At 36.0% G+C, this 20,611-nt stretch overlaps 1 protein-coding gene across 1 annotated transcript in view; it reads right to left on the bottom strand.

Annotated features, from left to right (window-relative positions):
- Positions 1 to 20,611, bottom strand: part of CNTN5 (contactin 5) — a 1,396,301-nt gene that overhangs the window by 800,538 nt on the left and 575,152 nt on the right. The gene's annotated exons all lie outside the window — the stretch shown is intronic.

Genomic DNA, 20,611 nt, shown 5'->3' with positions numbered 1-20,611 from the left:
CCGCCCCCGCTGTCCCTCCTCTAGGCCCCCAACCTCCAACACACCCCAGTGTGTGATGTTCCCCTCCCTGTGCCCAGGTGTTCTTATTGTTCAACACCTGCCTATGAGCGAGAACATGTGGTGTCTGGTTTTCTGTTCTTTTATCCATTTGCTGAGAATGATCGTTGCCAGATTCATTCATGTCCCAAAAGTTCATGTCTACAAAAGACATGAACTCATCATTTTTCATGGCTGCATAGTATTCCATGGTGTATATGTGCCACATTGTCTTTGTCCAGTTTATCATTGATGGGCATTTGGGTTGGTTTCAGGTCTTTGCTATTGTAAACAGTACCACAATGAACATATGTGTGCATGTGTCTTTATAACAGAATGATTTACAATCCTTTGGGTATATATCCAGTAATGGGATTGCTGGGTCAAATGGAATTTCTATTTCTAGACATTTGAGAAATCACCACACTGTCTTCCACAATGGTTGAACGAATTTACACTCCCACCAACTGTGTAAGGGTGTTCCTATTTCTTCACATCCTCTCCAGCACCATTAAAACATCTGGACACAACAGTATCAGTTCTTAAAAGTAAACCTCTGTCCTGCCATCTTCAGGAAAGGTTTTTTATCGCTTTACTTTTAAAGAAGATGTCCCCTATATAGTTTCCTTTCTCCACATTCCTGCAGCTTTTATGTATAATATATTAAATATTAATGATCTAGTTGTATTGATTTTTAAATGTCTTTTTGTAAATCTGTCATTTTCCCATATGGATTTTAAGCTTCCGACAAAGTGTCTGTGCCTAATAAATCAAATACTACATCACTCAATATGTTGTAAGCAATCAATAAATTCTTATTATGTGACTGATGCATTGACCATGGCCACCCAAAGATTGTAAGGAACATTTGCACAAAGAACTTAGTCTGGATGTGAACATATTAACCTTGGTATTTTGGGAGGAAGGGAGATTAATATGTGATTAAAATGTTTTGCATTTAATTAGAATAACACATGTTTCTTTACTTTAAAATACATAATGTAATAATATCTGTGCCCTTTAGCCTAAAACACTATTTGGAAATAACACCAAAACAATATCGGAATGACAAGTTACTTGGCAGGCAACTGGAATCTTAAAGGATGTTTGATTTCTTATAAAATCTTACAGATATGATATGTAAAATAATAGACAAATCAATAACAGGTTAAAATCCATTTCTTAAATGGCTACATCAATGTTAAAAAAAAAAACTCTCAGAAAACTGTTCTCTTCTCAAGCTGTGTCAATAAGCAACCTATGAAAGGTAGAGACATTTTTTAAAAACTCAAAATTTTTAAAGAGGTTTCCTATAGTTATTTTATAGAATCCAATTTCCTCAATGCCCCAGAATGTAGATGTCTTATTTTATCTAAAAAACAAAAACACAAACAAAAAACCTCCAAGTAATCAATTGAGATTTACAGGTAATTTTTAGACATGGTATATATTATGAGGATACCATATTTTGCTGCTTTGAAATCAATTAACCATGTATCTATAGTATTTTAAAAATCAACTTTAAAAAGTGACATTATGACTTATAATTTTAATTTTCTTAAATGTTAGCTCTCATATCATATACTCATAATCTTATCTCATTAATAAATGGCATTATTAAAGATATATATATCATAGGCATAATTTTGAGCTTTACAGTATTTCTTAAATTGACTTTAACATTTATCATAGATTAAAATAAAATATGTCATTGGTTGTCAGTGAAAATGGTGTTATTCCTGCATATTAAAATATAAATTGTTCCCTAATGTAAAAGTCTTAAAGTTCCACAGTAATATTAACAATAGTTTATGGTCAAATATAATGTGATGATGTGAAATATCACCTACATATGCCCTTTCCTGCTTCCCTTGCCTATCACCGGCACCTTCCCATCTGAGTGCTAAACTGGAAGTGCTGGATTGTTAGTTCACATCTGAGGGAAAAAAAGCTGCCTTTTGAATCCTAAATGAAAAAGAAGTACCTTTCCAAAGGGCAAACTTTTAAAATCTTCCTTTTAGGTATTAAGGAGGCAAAAGGCTTCTGCCGTGAAAGAAAGAGAGAAAAAGGAAAGAAAGAGAGAGAGGGGGGAGAGAGAGAGAGAGAGAGAGAGAAAGAAAAGAAAGGAAAGAAAGAGAAAGAAAGAAAGAGAGAGAGAGAAAGAGAAAGAAAGAAAGAAAGAAAGAAAGAAAGAAAGAAAGAAAGAAAGAAAGAAAGAAAGAAAGAAAGAAGAAAGAAAGAAAAAGAAAGAAAGAAAGAAAGAAAGAAAGAAAGAAAGAAAGAAAGAAAGAAAGAAAGAAAGAGAAAGAAAGAAGGAAAGAGAGAGAAAGAAAAGGAGAGAAGGAGGGGAGGGGAGGGGGAAAAGGGTAGGGCCTGGAGAAGCGGGTAGCATGAATAGAGTTTTAGAGAGCAATAACTGGGGTATCTAAAATGTTATTCTTGATATATCTCCCCACAATATGTAGGGATATTTGCAAGTAAAGGAAACTGGTATCATATTCCCTAAATGAAATGTTCCAACCAACAGAATCTCTGGACACATCCTAGTGGCTCAGAATTGTGGTAAAGGCCAAAAAGGGATGCAGAGCGGTATTACAAGAAGGAAGGTAACAAGGAAGGCTTACTATTTCTGTGGAGCTGCTGCGGCCTGGGAAGGAAGCCCTGGGCTTCCCAGATGCCCAAAGAACCAAGGAGATGCTATGGCATTAATAAGCCTGCCACTTCATTGCCCCACCCCAAGAAGGCATCCAGAAGTGAAATATCCCTGAGAAAGCTGTGGGGCAGACTACTCATTGGAGATGTGAGGGAGAAGTAATCATTTCTCTGTAGAATTCTTGGTACCATGAGGTTACGAAGGACGTGGCCAGCTGGGCACTGGAGGAACACTTAATGTGCCACATAAAAGCGTTAGTATAAGAGATCTGAGAAAACAGAGGACCTAAAATTAAACAACTAGATATAACCAGACCGGAAAACAAGCTGGGTAAATACACTGGCAGTCAGAGCCAGTAAAGAATTGAACACAAACGAAAGAAACAACCTGTAGTTATTTTTCAGAGGGCCTTAAACATCAACAGTCTCCACTCCTTTCAAGCTCCCCTCACTAATCTTTTTTGGATGGGCTTGAAATACTTTGGGAGTTTAGAATGTGCAACAGAAACGAGAAGAGTTAAAAATAGCTTAATTTTTCTACTCTCTATTCTGCTTGAGACTATTCAAACCTGAAGTAATTGAGAAAAAAATCAAGGTGGATTGAATTTAACTGATTGGGAAAGAATCACTTAGGTGAAGCATGCTGAGACTTCAGAACCAAGAACATTTCATACAACTCCAGCTTTATATTTGCTTATATCTGGTGGTAAATATTCAATTACATTTGTTACTCAAATGGATCACATGATATATATTGTTTATAGATCCTCTTAGAACAACAGTAGGAGAGTCTTCTGGATCAGAAACTATTTCTTAACTCTAACTCATCAAGAAGTTGAGATCTGAAAACGAATACTATAGATAGTTTCTAAAAAGTTATATGTGTAAATAAAACATCTCAAAAACTAAGTGCTGATTATTTTTCTTGCTAATCATTGGTTGAAGAAAATTTCTCATGTATAACAGGATTACTAATACCAGAATGGGTCATCATTTTTCAAGCATATTAGTTTTATACATATGCCCATTTCAACCCAATACAATTGATTGTGATTGTTATTGTCTATTTATAAAATTTTGAATCTTTCAGCCTGATGGACATCTTTAGTTTTACAGCCTGGCAAAGAGAATTCCCTTTATAGTTCATTCAACTTCAAGTATCCCAGTAGTGCAAATTTTAAAAACAGAATTGGCTTTCTGCCAACACAAACAATTCAATCTGAACATTTTTCCCTCCCATAGGTTTATGTAATGGTACCAAGTATACAATAGATAGTCTATGTTAATTTTAATTCTGAAACAGAGACATATAGGACAACATTCCTTTAAGATAGTATGCAGCCATCAAAAACGATGAGTTCATGTCCTTTGTAGGGACATGGATGAACCTGGAAACCATCATTCTCAGCAAACTGACACAAGAACAGAAAATCAAATACCGCATGTTCTCACTCATAGGCGGGTGTTGAACAAGGAGAAGACATGGTCACAGGAAGGGTAGTATCACACCCTGGGGTCTGTGGGGGGGGACAGAAGAGGGACAGTGGGGGATGGGGAGTTGGGGAAGGATAACATGGGGAGAAATGCCAGATATAGGTGATGGGGAGGAAGGCAGCAAACCACACTGCCATGTGTGTACCTATGCAACCATCTTACATTTTCTTCACATGTACTCCAAAACCTAAAATGCAATAACAAAAAGCATTACAAAAGAAAGCACCAAAATGTCCACAAAAGCATACACAAGGTTGTGTATCTCCAACAGCCCAATGCGACGAGATACCTTCATACCCAGCTTGCAACTGGACGGTTCTCTCTCTTTCTCCCCAACTGAAGATAAACAAGGCCAGCCTTTGGCATTATCAGCTAGTCAATAGCTTCATTTTCCAGGACTTACTTCAAAAAGACAGTCCCTCCTTCTCGTTAGCCCTTTTTTCACTGTGACAGCAAGGAAGAATCTGCCACCAATAATTTTACCTAAACCTCCATTGACTGACTACTTCTCCACTGTGAATAAATGTCTTCAGAATGCTCAAAAAAAAAAAAAAAAGATAATTTGCTTCAGCCTTCTTTATGAGGTTTATGGGCTTTTCCCTAAATCTGTGATTTTTAGCGGGTGTTTATGAGATGCTTAAAAAATAACACGGGGAGAAATGCCAGATATAGGTGATGGGGAGGAAGGCAGCAAACTACGTTGCCATGTATGTACCTATGCAACAATTTTGCATGTTCTTCTCATGTACCCCAAAACCTAAAACGCATTTATATATATACATACATACATATATATATATATATATATATATATATATAGTAGACCTTAGTAGTTTGCTGCGATCGTTTGCTCATATTGCATGTCTATGAATAAAAATCTATATTGCCTTTGGAGTTTCCAGAAGACCTCCTTGCTTTTACTATGCTATTAGTAGGATAGTCAGTGACTGAATTCAGTTTCTTCAGTAGGATTCCAGGTTACTTAAGCTCATAATATCCTAATCGTATCTTTTGGTAAAGGATGACATTTCTCAGCCACAAAGTAAACAATCTCTGTAATTTTTAGCGAAGTTCTCAAGTGGCTCTAAAATTTAGTAATGGTCTTCCTGACATATCCTGCAAAAGCTTTAATTTAGGTCATGATGCCTGAGCCTTGCAAAGTATCTTTACCAAGGCAAGACCGAAAAGATTATTTGGGTCTCTTGGAACAGTAATCCTCAAATTTTAAAGTGTGTCTTGAATCAGGGGAATCTTGTTGAACTGCAAATTTGGTGTACCCTACTAAAGTTCAATATTTATTGATTTAATTATAAAAATCACAAGTTTCTTGCACTAATAGTATATATAGTCATATATATATGGCAGAAGGAGGAATTCAGTGAAGTTTCTGCATTATAAAAATTGTAATTCATAGCATTGTGGACAAAGCCTCTGTATTGTTAGTTATTCTTTATTTAGAATAAGGTATTAGAGAAAAATATTGGTAATTCGTACATATACTGTGTGCTTTACATCTTATACGCTCCTGATTCCTGTGACATATTTAATTTTGCTTTTCCACAAACTGCTTTTTAATATTGCACTTTATTATTTTTACTAATATTTCAAGTAAATACTTGTTTAAAAGAGACATGCTTGAGAGGTTTAGAATATTTTCATATTAAGTCCACTTATTTTAAAACAAAGACATAGGTAAGGAAATCATCAGTACAGTATTAAGGAAACACCTACAAATATTTTCCCTTATTTTATTTCTGATTGTTTAATATATAATTGACACATGATAATTGTACATATTTATGTGGTACACTGTGATCTTTCAATGCATGTAGATAAAGTATAATTATCAAATTGGTATAATCATCATATCGATCCCCCCCCCTTTTTTTTGGTGGCAACAGTTAAAATCTTCTAGCTGTCTTGAAATACACAGTACATTGTTCTTTGCTACAGTCTCCAGTAATGTGAAACAGAACACCAAAATTCATCCACCTAACTAACTTTGTACCTACTGATCACCCTTTCCTTGTCCCCCAACCTCCCAGCCTCTGGTAACCACTATTCTACTCTCTACTTCCATGAAATCAACTAATTGATTCTACATATGAGTGAGATCATGCGGTGTGTGTCATTCTGTACCTGGCTTATTTCACTTAATATTATATTTAATGACCTGCGACTTGATGAAAATAACAATGGAAATTGTCCATGTTATCACCTATGTGTCCCATCAAAAATCAACTAGAAAGTGAGGATTACCACACCGGAGTCCTTCTGAATGAGATAAAAACACCACCTTTTACATTATTGTGCTGAGTTTAAATGCTACCACCTACCGGGTTGCACTGATCTAAAGCGGCACCATTAACAGCAGTGCGGCAAACCATCGTTAACCACCTGCAGTTTTGTGCAGGGCAAAACTGATGCTACCTATTGCGTTGTGGCTAAAGCACTTCTTTTCACAGTTGCACTCCAAGTTAAGAGCTCATATTGATAGAACTGGCCAGAGCGAACCTCAAATCCCACTGTATCCCAATACATGTTGAGTTGATTCTAATAGTTAACCTTTCCCTGCTCCTAAAGTACACTGCCCTTCTTAACAGTGCATAGGTGAAGAACAACTGCATGCTATGAATTGAGCTGACACGATGGTCTAAACACAAAGAAACGGACCAAGGCTACCTTCTGAGTATACGCTTTGTCCAGATACCAGCAACATCCCCCAGACGGGCAGAGTGTTAAAGCCTCACTTGTCTGCATTAGCTGCAGCTTTTCACACTACTTCACTTAATGGAAAAACCTACCAGCCAAAGCGCTCCACTCAGCAAAACTGCTTATAGCAAATAAACACTACTTTCTGCAGTGATAGAAGGGTAGACAAGGCTAGGTCACGTAAGGTTGAGACTAAAATGCTTCTTCACAATAAAGCAACACTAACTGCTGAATCCATTAAAAAGTATGACAATACTGGATAGATGATGCATGAAAAATAGAGACAATTGTAGGTAGACCAACAATCAGGCCTGTGTAGTAATTGTAATCATCAGATACGTCTATGGAACATCCCAGTTAAAGTGCACCAATTCTAAAAAGGGAAAAATCCCTAACAACTCCTGCAATCTCTGTATATAAAAGAGAGGACACTCTTCATCCTGCTTACCTCTGGCAAAGGCATATATTAAGATAACTGGCACATTCCAGTGATTTATCTTATCTTGGCATTATACTGGGAATAGGAAAGAGATTCTGAAAAACACTCAGAGGTAAAGATGGACATAATCCAAATCATGGGGATCTAGCAGAAGTTATGCATTCTGGTCCAGATCCTCTGTAAACATAGATGAAGGAGGGGTTGCAACAATAATACAGGAATAGCTTTTACATGGTGGGATTTTATTGATGGGAAGAACAGAGCAATCTAAAATTTGTTAAAACACTAACTTTGTTTCAATACCTAAAATGTATTTTCTATTATTAAATCTGCTTAATATAGAATTAATTAGTTCCTGCAACCATAGAAACACAACACTTTTCTATGATGAAGAAAGTGAAGGTAAGAGTAAGAAAAAAATACCATTCTATCATAGAACGCTTTTGTGGCCACATGATGATATCTACTTTTAATAAAGGCAGTTAAATGGTGAAATTGCACTGACAGGGGTCCCCAGTGTGTGACAGAATCATTTACAGAATCAGTGAACAACTGACAGTTCCTTTCATAAAAGTGACAAGAGTTTACATTCAATTTTTATGTCTTATGTGCTTTGTTGGCCTGGAACATAGAGTTGTTGTTATTTCTTTATTTGTATTATGTATCCTTCAGGCATTCTAGCAATCAAGGGGCTATTACAAGAGAGTATCAAAAATCTTTATGCTCTTAATCCATAAACAGCTAAAATACGCATTTGGATTATAGGGTTATAATCAAGGAAAGAAAACACTCCCCATCAGAAGAGGGAAATCCAGGGCCAAAAGTTAGAGAGGTATCTAAGCTAATTGTAAAAGCCAGTCTTGGTGGGAAAGGCCATTTATTTACACATTCTTTATAAAAATTGATTTGTTGAAAGCCTATGTTGTCATATTCTAGGAGTTGTCATCTCTATTACCATTGCCTCCCCTTTTATTTCTCATATTGCATTGGCAAACCATCGAAAAACATTGTTGCTTCTAACTTTAACATACATTCAGAAGCTGACAATTAAGCTCCACATCCTCTGTTACCATGTTGGTCCAACCACCATCATTTCTTACTCAGACCTCTGCATTCACCTCCTTAAATTCTTTCCATTCTTCTCCTACAGTTCCTCTGAAAACAACTCTTCTGCTTTTGAAATATGATCTTGTTCTACTTCAAATTTACAAAGAAAATACAAAATAAAAGTATTTACATGATATTAATTTTACATTCCCCTAAGTTACTCTCATGTCTTTGTACCTTTTTTCCCTTTTCTTTCTTTTTTTCTAATTTTGTTGTGCCCTTCAACAGAGAATTTTTATGGGGAATTTCCTCTACTCATCCTGTAGAGTTCTTTACACCTGTTTTACTCTCCTAACTCCAGCTTGGCTTCTTCCCATGTTATCACACTCAAATGGCTATGTCTCCATCTTACATATTTGTCATCATTGCAGCATTTGATACACTGATGGTTTCCTCAGTTTTAGGTCATTTCTTTCTCTCGGTTTCCTGACTTATACTCTGCTGGCTTGCTTTCTACGTTGCTGGCATTTGTTCTTGAGTTAGTTGTTATGTCTGCTCTTTCCCCAGACATTGTTTAACCTTATCCTCAGGTTTTATGGAAACTTCTACTGTTACTCACTTACTAGCCCCTCTCTAGGGAATCTCATCTGGTTCCACGGCTTTAAAGTCAGAGATGTCTTGAAAAGAGTCAACTTTGTGTAGCTTTCCATCGCTGACTTCCAGAGACTCCAGACTTATATATCCAACCACCTAAGCAACCTCTGCATAGAGGAATTACAAATTTAAGATGTTCAAAATGGAGCTCCTAATTTTTCTCCCAAAATTCATACTCTCCCAGTCTTCACCCTTTAGTAAATGGCCCACCTGTTTCTGTTCAAGGAAAAAACTCAGAATTGTCCTTGTTTCCTTTTCATGTTCTTACAATGCTGTCACTTTTCTCCATCTCTATTGGGATTTCAACACTCATTTTTATTATTCCATTATACTAAGGGATTTTAGGTGTCAAAATACTGGTATTTCAGTTTGATAAAATCTGTATTTTGGTCATTCATCTGCAAACGTTTGGCCCTCTATATTTTTCTTAGTCTCCCGTTTCCTGCTTTCTTATCCTTATTCAGGACACATGTATCTCAAGTTCCCCCCAGCCTCTCTTTACTCTATAACTTTTACAATACCCATGTCAGTACCTTGTTATCTCTCTTCCCCCGTCTGCTGCCAAATAAAAAGGTTTTGTTGAGTCATGTAAAAAGAATATTCTAAAATAAGTAGATGTCTGGTGGAGAGGAGAAGAGGTAAATCAGGAGCTGGGCTTTGCTGGTGTTAGCAGGGGTTTAAATTTGCTGGCCAAGAAAAAGCAATCCCAACCCCCCTCCAGAGAACCATCAAAAAGATACACGGGCTTGGCCAGGCCCAGTGGCTCACATCTGTAATCCCAGCACTTTGGGAGGCCAAGGCGGGAAGATCACGAGGTCAGGGGTTTGAGACCAGCCTGATCAACATGGTGAAACCTCGTCTCTACTAAAAATACAAAAATTAGCTGGATGTGGTTGCATGTGCCTGTGATCCCAGCTACTCAGGAGGCTGAGGCAGGAGAATTGCTTGAACCTGGGAAACAGAGGTTGCAGTGAACTGATGCACCACTGCACTCCAGCCTGGGTGACAGAAAAATACACTCCAGCCTAGGTGACAGAATGAGACTCCATCTAAAAAAAAAAAAAAAAAACACACAGGCTTAAGATAACTTTTCCTTAGGGGAAAAGATCAACTAAACATCTCTTCAAGCCTCTCAACAGGGCAGGAAAGCCTGGGCCAACATGGAGAAGTTACATCAAAGGCAGCTCAGTGATCTTCACACATAATGGGCTCAAGTCAAAAAAGCACAGAGTTATCAGTAGTTGTTCACAATTTACATTATAACTGTAATTTGTTAAATGCATTTATAGTTACATTAGTTTATGCTTTGTTTGATATTTTGTAATATGTTAATCATATCTTTATTTGAAATATAGTGAATATTTTATAGGCATTTGGAAAAATAAATTCTGAACAAGTTTTTTTTTTTTTTTTTTTTTTTTTTAATGCTAGCATCCCTGGTGCTGCAGCACTTTACAGGATAAACACGAGCATGGTCCAGATGATTGGCACTAGCCTTCTTTAATCATCTCAAGCCATTGTTCCCTTTGCTTACTATAGATGTTCTGTGTTTGCCTCCTTTTCATTCCTTACTCTAAAATCTTTCCTGCAATAGCCTTTGCATTTGCTATTCCCTTTGTCTGAAATGTTCTTGCCATGACTCTGCATAGTTTTACTATGCAGACTGACACGTATCTACACACATAAATTGTACAGAGGTCTAAATATTTTTCCAGATTTACATTCAATGACCTTTATATAACAGATGTTTGTATTATATCAAGTACTGTGTTATCACTCAAAAATGTTGTACTATCTTTTCTCTCTCTCTCTCTCTCTCTCCTCTCTCTCTCTCTCTCTCTCTCTTTCTTTCTTTTTGTTTTTTGAGACAGAGTCTCACTTTGTTGCCCAGGCTGGAGTGCAGTGGCATAATCTCGGCTCACTACAACCTCTGCCTCCTGGGTTCAAGTGATTCTCCTGCCTCAGCCTTTTGAGTAACTGGGACAACCGGCGCCTGCCACCATGCCCAGTTAATTTTTGTATTTTTAGCAGAGATGGTGTTTCACCACATTGGCCAGGCTGCTCTCAACCCTTGACCTTGTGATCTGCCCACCTCTGCCTCTCAAAGTGCTGGGATTATAGGCATGAGCCACTGTACCTGGCCCTATTGTCCTGTCTTAATCTTGCCACTTATGAATTAATTAATATCATTCCCATTTGATTAGTGGAGGAATTTCAGGGTGGCTTAGTGATTTGCAGAGAGTCATACAGCTAATAAACAACAGAGCCAGGGGTTGAGCCCAGGGTTTCTGATTTCAGATCTCATTTTCATTAATCTCTGAGATTACTCACACTTTAGCGTTTCTGTAGCCAGCAGTCTTTTCTCTTTTATTTTGATTATTATCAGTGGTAGCTTTTGAATTTGTACTCTGGATAGCTGATGCTTTTATGCTTTATTTGACTTGTATAATCATTGCTATCCACTTTTTCTCCACTTTCCCCTCCCACTGCATTCACTGAATTTCTCTTCCGCTTACAGAGGCCTGTTTTTCTCTGGTGATGATGTTTACCTTCCCCTGGATGATCCTCCCTCCTCTATACCTGAAGTGCATCTTTCAAGGACTGGCTATTCCCTCACTAGCCCAGTGAATCTCTCCCTAAATCATTCTTCTGTAAAACCCTCTTCCTTAATCATTTAGATACTATGTGAATGAACTCCATATAAATATGATTCATCTTGTATTACTCACCTTAATTTTTCTGCTCATTAACTTTCCCTTGTACCCAAGATTATAAAAATATTATGAGGATAGGAAGCATATTTTATATTTCTGTAAACACTGTGTGCCATTCCTTCTGTTCCAATGTTAGAGACATAGTATTTGTTTTATATAATATACACTGAACTTGTAAGAGCCATTAACTTTTAATTTGATGCTGACATGTAAATCTGCATGTCCGAATTTTCTTTCTACTCAAATATCTTTTCTTCAAATATATTTAAAGTGTAATGGTTTATTAACATCAATGTACTTTCTAAATATTTATAGAAAGGAATTTGTGACTTGAACTAACATGTGTATTCACTATACAAAACATATTATCAAGATCACCTTTGATTCATTTTCTATTACCATATTTCTTCAAAGCAAAATTACTGTTTTCATATTCTAAATATACATGTGCTTTACTTCAGATCCTTCTTCTGCAGTATTTTCCTGCTTTTGCTGGTTTTGAACATTGAATACACGAATACTGAATAATCAGGGTAGAACTTATTGAATTCTATGTTGAAATAAATCAAAGAACTTAAATATGCACATTTAACACACTTCCAAATTATTGCGTTTTGCATGTTATTGATGGTGATTTCCTCTGAAATTGTACAATCATGACTACATTTGTCTGGCTTACTCCCATCTTGTTATTCAGGCAGACAGTATTTACAAAGCATTTCGCTCTACTAAAGGGGATATTAATTATAAAGCTGACCCTTCAAAGTCATCCCCTTATGTTTTGACAGTGTTTGTGTTACCATTTTGCTGTACTGCTTTAGTTTGGCAAACATGTTCATGTTTCACATTTCCTCAACGCCATTTCTATCTACAATCCTGGTCCCAAACAGCACACTGTCTATCAAGATACAAACATTATTGCTTTTGTTATTTTTATTTCTACAAACAAAAAAAAATAAGCTTATGTATACCTGAGAGAAAACTAATTACCTCATATAATTAATTTCTTTTCCACAACAGCAACTGTGACAATTACTCATTCTAAGAAAGTCTAATCACATTATAGAAACTTGTTCCAGTTACTTAGCTCCCAAGGCAGGCAGGAATATTGCAACCAAGTTGATCTGTGGTGACCCCTGTTTCACTGTGTCTTGCTGGTGTGGTTTCTACCATCCTGGATTTCCTTGATTTCTGAAGCTAAATACAAGTCAGATGTTAGCCCAGATGTCAATGGCTAGGTATCTATAATTCCTCTGGTTTTAGGAATTTTCCTTTTACTTTAGCATATTAAATAAAACGGCTTGAAGACCCACCCCCAGAGAGTTGAATGTTCAAATTCTCATACCTCTACCACATGCCCCACAGGAGCTCACTAGGAGTTTGATGTTTCATTATTATACCTTGTCCTGAAATCCCACTTTCCCAGAATTCCTAATTTTACCCATGAACATTTTCTTTTCCTCTTTTTAATCTGAAAATGACACAAACATGGAATATAGTACCTTTGTCTTGACTTCTACAAAATGTCATTTGCATAAAGTGATTGTATATGGTGGTCTTAAACTATAGATTTTGGGCTAACCATGGGGAAGGTATAGTAGTCTTGGGACTTTCTCACCGGCCAAATATTTTCCTCAGGTTCTTGTTCTTTTGCTCTGTCGTTCCTCTTTGCTTCTTCCTTTTCTGGATCATCTCCAAGAAAATTAAAATGTCTCTATTTTATTAAGTAGAATCATTCTGCTTCTAATGTCACTCAGCACGAACCCATTTTGACCAAACTTTTGAAGTAATCTTTTGAAAACCAAAATAATCCTTCAAAGTGTTTTGCTAGCAAATGGCATTTATTTTGTTTAAGAGAGAACGGTGCTACTAGTTTTTAAGTTGATCTCTATTTTTAAAATATTTTTCAGCAATTTTCCTTTAGGAAATCTTTATACTACTTGCAAATGACCCCCAACTTCACAACATACCCTCACTCCCACACATATATTTCAAATTATCTGAGTGGTGTTTGAGACAGGAAATGTACTATCTAATGTAGCCACACAGATGATTCCCCAGTTAGATTAACAGGAGAAAATGGATTTTCACTCATATCAAACAGCAACAAACTGTACGTTTTTCTCCCAGGTATCTTGTAAATGAATTTGGTTGCTTTTCTTTTCAGGGAACTAGCTCCAATAGCAGATGCCTGCTATTAAATTTCTTGTTCCTTTATGGGACACACTGTGTCTTTAAGCCAGTTTAACATGTGCACTGCTTTGCTTAGATCCTCCACGTGTATACTTTCTCCCAAGGAAAGTTCATTCTCTTTATAATGTTAGCAAATGGAGCTTGTTTCCATGATCTATTCTATGAGGAGACCTTGTGCAGTACAGAGTAGGCTCCTTCTATAGCTGCTTCACTCTCTAGTGTCAGAGACACAATATCCAGCGAATTACTTGTACTGCAAAGCCTGTTCATTTTTGAGTTACTGCTTCCTAATAGCCAATATAACCTCATTGCAATATTACCTGGTTCTCAATGTATGGCATAAACTTCATAAATTGTTAACTAATCCTCATTGCCACAAACATTACAGATTGTTAACTGAATTCTGATTTAACTTTACTTGCCTGGAAAAAAGTTGATTAATGATATTCTTGCCAATTACTAGACTATTGTTTATGATTCTCTGCCTCGGTGCATAACATTTCTGGGTAAGCTTACATGTCTAGCCCTTTACGGTGCCCTGAGTTTTAGTTTTTTCTTTTACTTCATTTTGGTTACTATGTTAAAATATAACTTATTGAACAGATTTCTTAGATGAGTGGCCCTTCCTTAAAACTTTATCAAAATATAGATAATCATTACTATGAGCCATATACATTTTGTGAAATGTATTACATAGAGAGGCATTTACTATGCAATGGAGAATCAACTATGATAAAGGGTATAGTCTCTTCCTCCAAAAGTTTACAGTATAGTAATAATATTAATAAGAAAAATGACTGACTTCAGTTTACTGCTTATTATGTTCCAGGTATTATACTAATAATTTATTTATAAAGATTCTCTCACTTTATCTGTATAAGATGATAAGGCAAAGACTGTGGGCATTTCAGGCTAGAGAACACGCTGTGAAGAAAGGTACCATGATTAAAACAGATGTGGCACATTAAAAACAAAATGAATAAACAACTTTAATTAGAGAAGTTTTTATTTAGAGAAAGGGTAAAATACGCTCAGAGAGGGTCCTTTAGCCATCATGCTGAGTTATGTCAGTTATTATGCTGAGATGTTTGAGATTTATCATCTCACCAATGGTTAGCACTAATGTTTTCTTTATATCTGATTGAGTTCATGGGGTGATGGCAATGGAGCTAAGACTGGATTGAAGTGGTTTAATCAGTCAGCAGATTTCAGGATGGATTGCAAGAGAAAAAAAAACTAATTGCACAGAAAGCAGAAAGAAATTAGCAGACTAGACATGAGGCAATTTGGAACTGGGTTTAATCAAATGAATGAAATAAATACACGATATGAGATACTATATCCAGAAAAGAATAAATGATACAAGATATTATAATAGAATAAATAAGCTAACATTGTAGCTGGCTGAATTCACAGGAAGAAAAATTGGAAGGAAGGAAATAAGGAACATTTTATTTTACAAAAAATCCTGACTTTGTCATTGCCATTTACCTGCTTCACCATGGACATTTTAAATTCAGTAATTCCCTTGGATATATCAGTGGTTTGTATTCATCCAAGTTCTTTATGAATTACAAAATGTTTCAGACATTATCTCCATGGTCTCAAACATGACTACCTCTCCAGCCTTTACTCCTCAAATCTTTAATCAGTAAGTATATTCAAGTGTCTACAATGCATTTAACTTTGGGCAAAAGTAGTTGTTCTCAAACGTTTTGCTATTAGGAGGGCCCATTTACAGTTTGAAAATAATTGAAGTATTGAAATAACTTTTGTTTAGGTGAGGTATGTCTATCTATATTTTTACTGTTTTAGAAATCAATACCGAAAAAATAAAAAGAATTATATATTAAATAATTTTAAAACAACTATAATAATCTCACTATAAGTTAACCTATATATATATATTTATACATATATATATATATATTTATACATATATATATATATTTGAAAAATACCCATATTTTTCAAGACAAAATGTAAAGCCTGTAAGAAGAGTGGCATTGTTACACACTTTTGTAAAACAGAATTTGGCTTAATAGAAAACAGCTGGATTCTTCTACCTTTTTACATTCAACCAGTTGTAGTGTTGTTCTTTATGAAGTAGCTAAAGAAAACCCAGCTCTCACAGACATGCAGTCAAAAAAGAATTTTAATAACCTTTTCAGATAATTATGAATAGTCTTCTTTGATACTATACCAAAACTCAAGTCTCTTAAAGGCTAGTTGTAATGAGTAATCTGAAACTACTTTAAACATTTTAGAAGCAATAACTGAAGAACTGTTCAAACTTTGTTTTCAATATATATGTCTATGGTAATTATCATGTGATAGTCCCACAAACTCTTTCAAACATTGAATTTTTTTTTGCATCCTGTACAGTTCAAATCCTGTCATCGATCTTGCATTTAAATTGCATCTTTACCGACACGTGATTTTGTAATACTGTGTGTTTGGTCATTTGGAAAATATGAGTCCACTGAATTGCACACATCCTTAATAATCAGGTAAGTCTAAGTACTGGGAAATGGTCTAGCTCATGAAGTGGATACACGTTTTCCAAAATTTTAGTTTTTACACGAAAGCTTGAATATTGCCACTGACAACAGATACTGTTGGTTGTTTCCCTTGTAGCAACAGGTCTACTCAGTTCACTATTAAGAAAATATCCACCAAGTATGCAAGCCTGAATCACAGTTTGTCTGTTAGTCTTTCTCTCAAGTAAAAATGGTGTTTTGTGAAAAAACAGCTGCTGCTAGTTTGTTTCACAGTTCAAATGACCACACAATCTGGAACACAACATAACGCTTTTCCCTGAGGCAGCCACTGTACTTTCGCATGCGTGAAGCTGAAGTGTTTGTGGGTACTTCCTGTTTTGTTACACAAATTACTAGCACGTGTGTATTTAAGGATTTTATTTAATAAAATTAATATTTTTGTCATTTTACGGGAGACATTATTAAGAGAAAGATTTAATATCTTATTTAATCCAGTTGCTAGTGCCATGTGCAAGCCATGGCTCCCGATTTTTCTCACCATTGCTTTTGCTCCGTTAGTGAAACTGTCAAGAGAGTAAAGCAGCCCAATAACATTGTTGGATTATGATGAAAATAGTTCTAACACCATGGCCACTCTGAAGCATCTCCAACGTCCTTCTGTCTGTGGCCCACAGTGTAAGAAGCCCTGTACTAGGGATATAACAGTAATCAGGGCCGCTGTGAATGAGTATGATGAGATAGGAGAAAAGCTGTACAATTATTTTTCAAGTAAGAGAATACACAGTTAATTTTAAGACTCTTACTGAGATGATCTGGTAACATACTATGTACTTTCTCCCCAGAAAGGGAACAAGGCTGAACAGTTTAAATATTCAATTTTAAGGTTAATACTTGCAAATTGAAAATTTAGTTTGAGGATTCCAGTATAAAGAACACTTGGTACAGAAATTACATCTTCCTTAATCCCTTTGAAACCAATAAATAATTATCTATTTCATGAGATTAACTTTATAATGATGACAGTTACTTATAGTCAGTAATAAATAAACATAATGAAAATCTTTGAGAATTTCTCACTATAAAAATCCACACAAATGCAGAATCATCTTTAAACATTTTAGAAGCAATAACTGAAGAACTGTTCAAACTTTGTTTTCAATATATATGTCTATGGTAATTATCATGTGATAGTCCCACAAACTCTTTCAAACATTGAATTTTTGTTTTATTATATTTATTACTCTAGAAATAAATTTTTAATGATCTCTCTCAATAGAAAAATAATCATCTGTCACACATTATTTTTAATTAAATGAACATCATAACATTCTATAGCAACTACTGTATTGGCATAAGTTACAGCAAAATGCCTCATAGAAACATAAATGTCATAACTCTGTACATTAATCTAGTAAAATCATCTATCTGTTCCAGATTCAATGCTTTCTCTAAACATTACGTTTAATCCTTTATAGAATCACTAGTGATATACTATTAAAAGAAGCAGGGCTTCTTATGCTGTGGGCCACAGACAGAAGGACCTTGGAGATGCTTCAGAGTGGCCATGGTGTTAGAACCATTTTCATCATAATCCAACAATGTTATTGGGCTGCTTTACTCTCTTGACAGGTATTAGAGCATATGGTTGCAGAATATGAGTGCTTGTGGCAAAGGGAAGGGAGCTGGGCAAGAATCTCTGTAATGCGTCAAAGGATACAAGCAGGCAGAGCTAGAGGTCTATGTGCAAAATGCTGGTGCATTTCTCCCTGCTTTAATGAACTAATACACTCTTCTTTTCTGTCTATTCAAATACTCTCAATACTTCAATCATCCTCGTAAGCCCTGTCTTCTCCTGAAGTCTTTTGGTGTGAATTACTTAACAGTTGTGCCATGGAAGGTCCAAGAAAGACCTCTACTGAAACTTTCATTAATAAAAGAAATTCATTATACCATAGAAATCCCTCAGCATTTTTTCCCTGCACTGTGGTTCAAATGTTATTATTTAGTACAAAGGTTTGTCCTGTGGTCTGAATGTTTCTGTCCCTCCAAAATGCATATATGTTAAAATATTAATTCCCCATGGTGGTGGTATTAAGAGGTGAGACCTTTGGGGAGTTGATTAGGTCATGAGGGTGAAACCCTTGTGAATGGGATTAGTGTCCTTATAAAAGAGGTCCCAGAGAGCTACCCTGCTCTTTCCAACATGTGATGAGGGCACAGTGAGAAGGCACCATCTTTGAGCAAGACACAACCTCCCCAGATACCAAATCGTCAGGCAACTTGATTTTGGACTTCCCACCTTCCAGAACTTCAAGAAATAAACTTCTGTTGTTTATAAGCCACCCATTTTACGATATTTTTTTATAGCAGCCCAAATGGATTAAGACAGTCTGTTATCTCTATGAACTAAGACAGCAAAGGGTCACTGTTTTTGCTGGTTTATCAACAGTGACCCGGATATTGCCTTACTCAGAATTTGTTACATTTAACGAATACGTTAGTATTCGTTACATTTGTACTGAAAGAACAATATCAATGAAAGGCTACCAAAAGGTTTATACGTCAATAAGGAGAAAATATCCAAGTATATGTAATGCATTTATAATAGGGACTAAAACACTTCCTATTTCTCCAATTACTGCTTTAAACACTTCCTGCCAGATTTTCCTTTCTCTGCCATAGATGATGTTCATGTTGGGTCTCCAGCATTCCATATACTTTAAGGTATTAAAACTAAGTATGTTTTAGCAGTTAAGACTCATTTTTAGAATACTAACATATCCAGCCCTGCCTAGACAAAAAATTCAATCTCTCATTCCTCCTCTCCTCCTCATGGATCAGGCTTGCCCTGTTTCTTGGGGATCTGTGGTAGGGAAAAAGGGGTTATTTTGTTTTATTTTGGTTTTGATGTTCCTTTGTCTCCCTTCTCTTCTTCTGATAATCCTTCTGACATTGTTGGAAGTATACAGACCACAAGTTTTAGCTGAATGGTAGAGTTGTGATGTGATCACGCGGGCCTCTGTAGGGTAGTTGTCCAAGTACTGATTCTCTAGTGGGTTGTACATGTTAGTTTTTCGAAAATTCCTTCTAATCTGCTATGCTGTTTAGTTCTCAGACACAGAAGTCTATTCTCTAACTGATGTCTTATGCTGATGCTCTCCTCTCAGGTCACCCCCAAGAGACTCCCTTCTTTCTTCAGAAGTCACCTCCTTCTGTCTGCCGGTATTGGCGAGAATCCATCAATAAGGGTCATGCCTGGCTACTTATGAAGCATCAACTTCTGTCCCAGAGAAAGTTCACGAACCTTTGCCCTTCCAAATGCTGGGATTCCGTATGTACTCTACTACCTTTTAATTTCATTTTGCTTCAAGACTAGCTTTTATCAACTTACTTTGGAAAACAGAATCTAGTTTCTATGCACTTACACTGCCATGTTAGCGACCCTAAAATTCTACAGGAAACATATAGCCTTTCGCAAGATTGTTTTAGCATGCTCTTATCAAATCTGAGTTTCTGACAATTAGTAAGCATTTAGCTGTAGAGTGAAAGGCATGTATTTCCTTTCTGCAGACATTCCACTGACTGCAAGCAGTTCCCCTGGAACCTACTCTTGAGTAAAAGAAATCATCACTTTTTCTTTTATCTGAGTGAGGGGAAGAGAAAACTCAGACCACTGCCAACAGCATCATTTCGCTGGGTGACTTCTTTTTTACTTGTCTTAGCTTTTGTTAAGTATCAAATTTTCTCATTATATAAGTGGGACTATATTTTACATATTTTAGTAAATATTGTATAGATGTGTCTAACACCATTTGTTCAAATATTGAAATACTTAATGGCTGTTGTTACCAAGTTTGGAACTTTATAATAAAAGATTTGAGAGTTTTAGGAAACAACATTAGAATATGAAGATTCAAATAATGTAGCCTTTGTGTTACAGAGTAAGAAATAATGACATCTCCAGAGTCACACAATTCATGGCAGTCGAAACTGGTATATAGCCCTCCTATTTCCAGTCTATTTCCTAAAAATGTGCGATTTTTCATTTTAAAAGAAGTAATTTCTGACTATAGGGCTTTTGCACAGCAAAAGAAACTATCAACAGAGTGAACAGACAACATACAGAGTGGGAGAAAACTTTTGTAATCTATCCATCTGACAAAGTCTAA

The sequence above is a fragment of the Cebus imitator genome, unplaced genomic scaffold (genome assembly GCF_001604975.1).
Source record: "Cebus imitator isolate Cc_AM_T3 unplaced genomic scaffold, Cebus_imitator-1.0 Scaffold182, whole genome shotgun sequence".
NCBI classification, from domain to species: domain Eukaryota; kingdom Metazoa; phylum Chordata; class Mammalia; order Primates; family Cebidae; genus Cebus; species Cebus imitator.
Note: the sequence above shows the minus strand (reverse complement) of the source record. Positions and strands in the feature narration are given on the sequence as shown.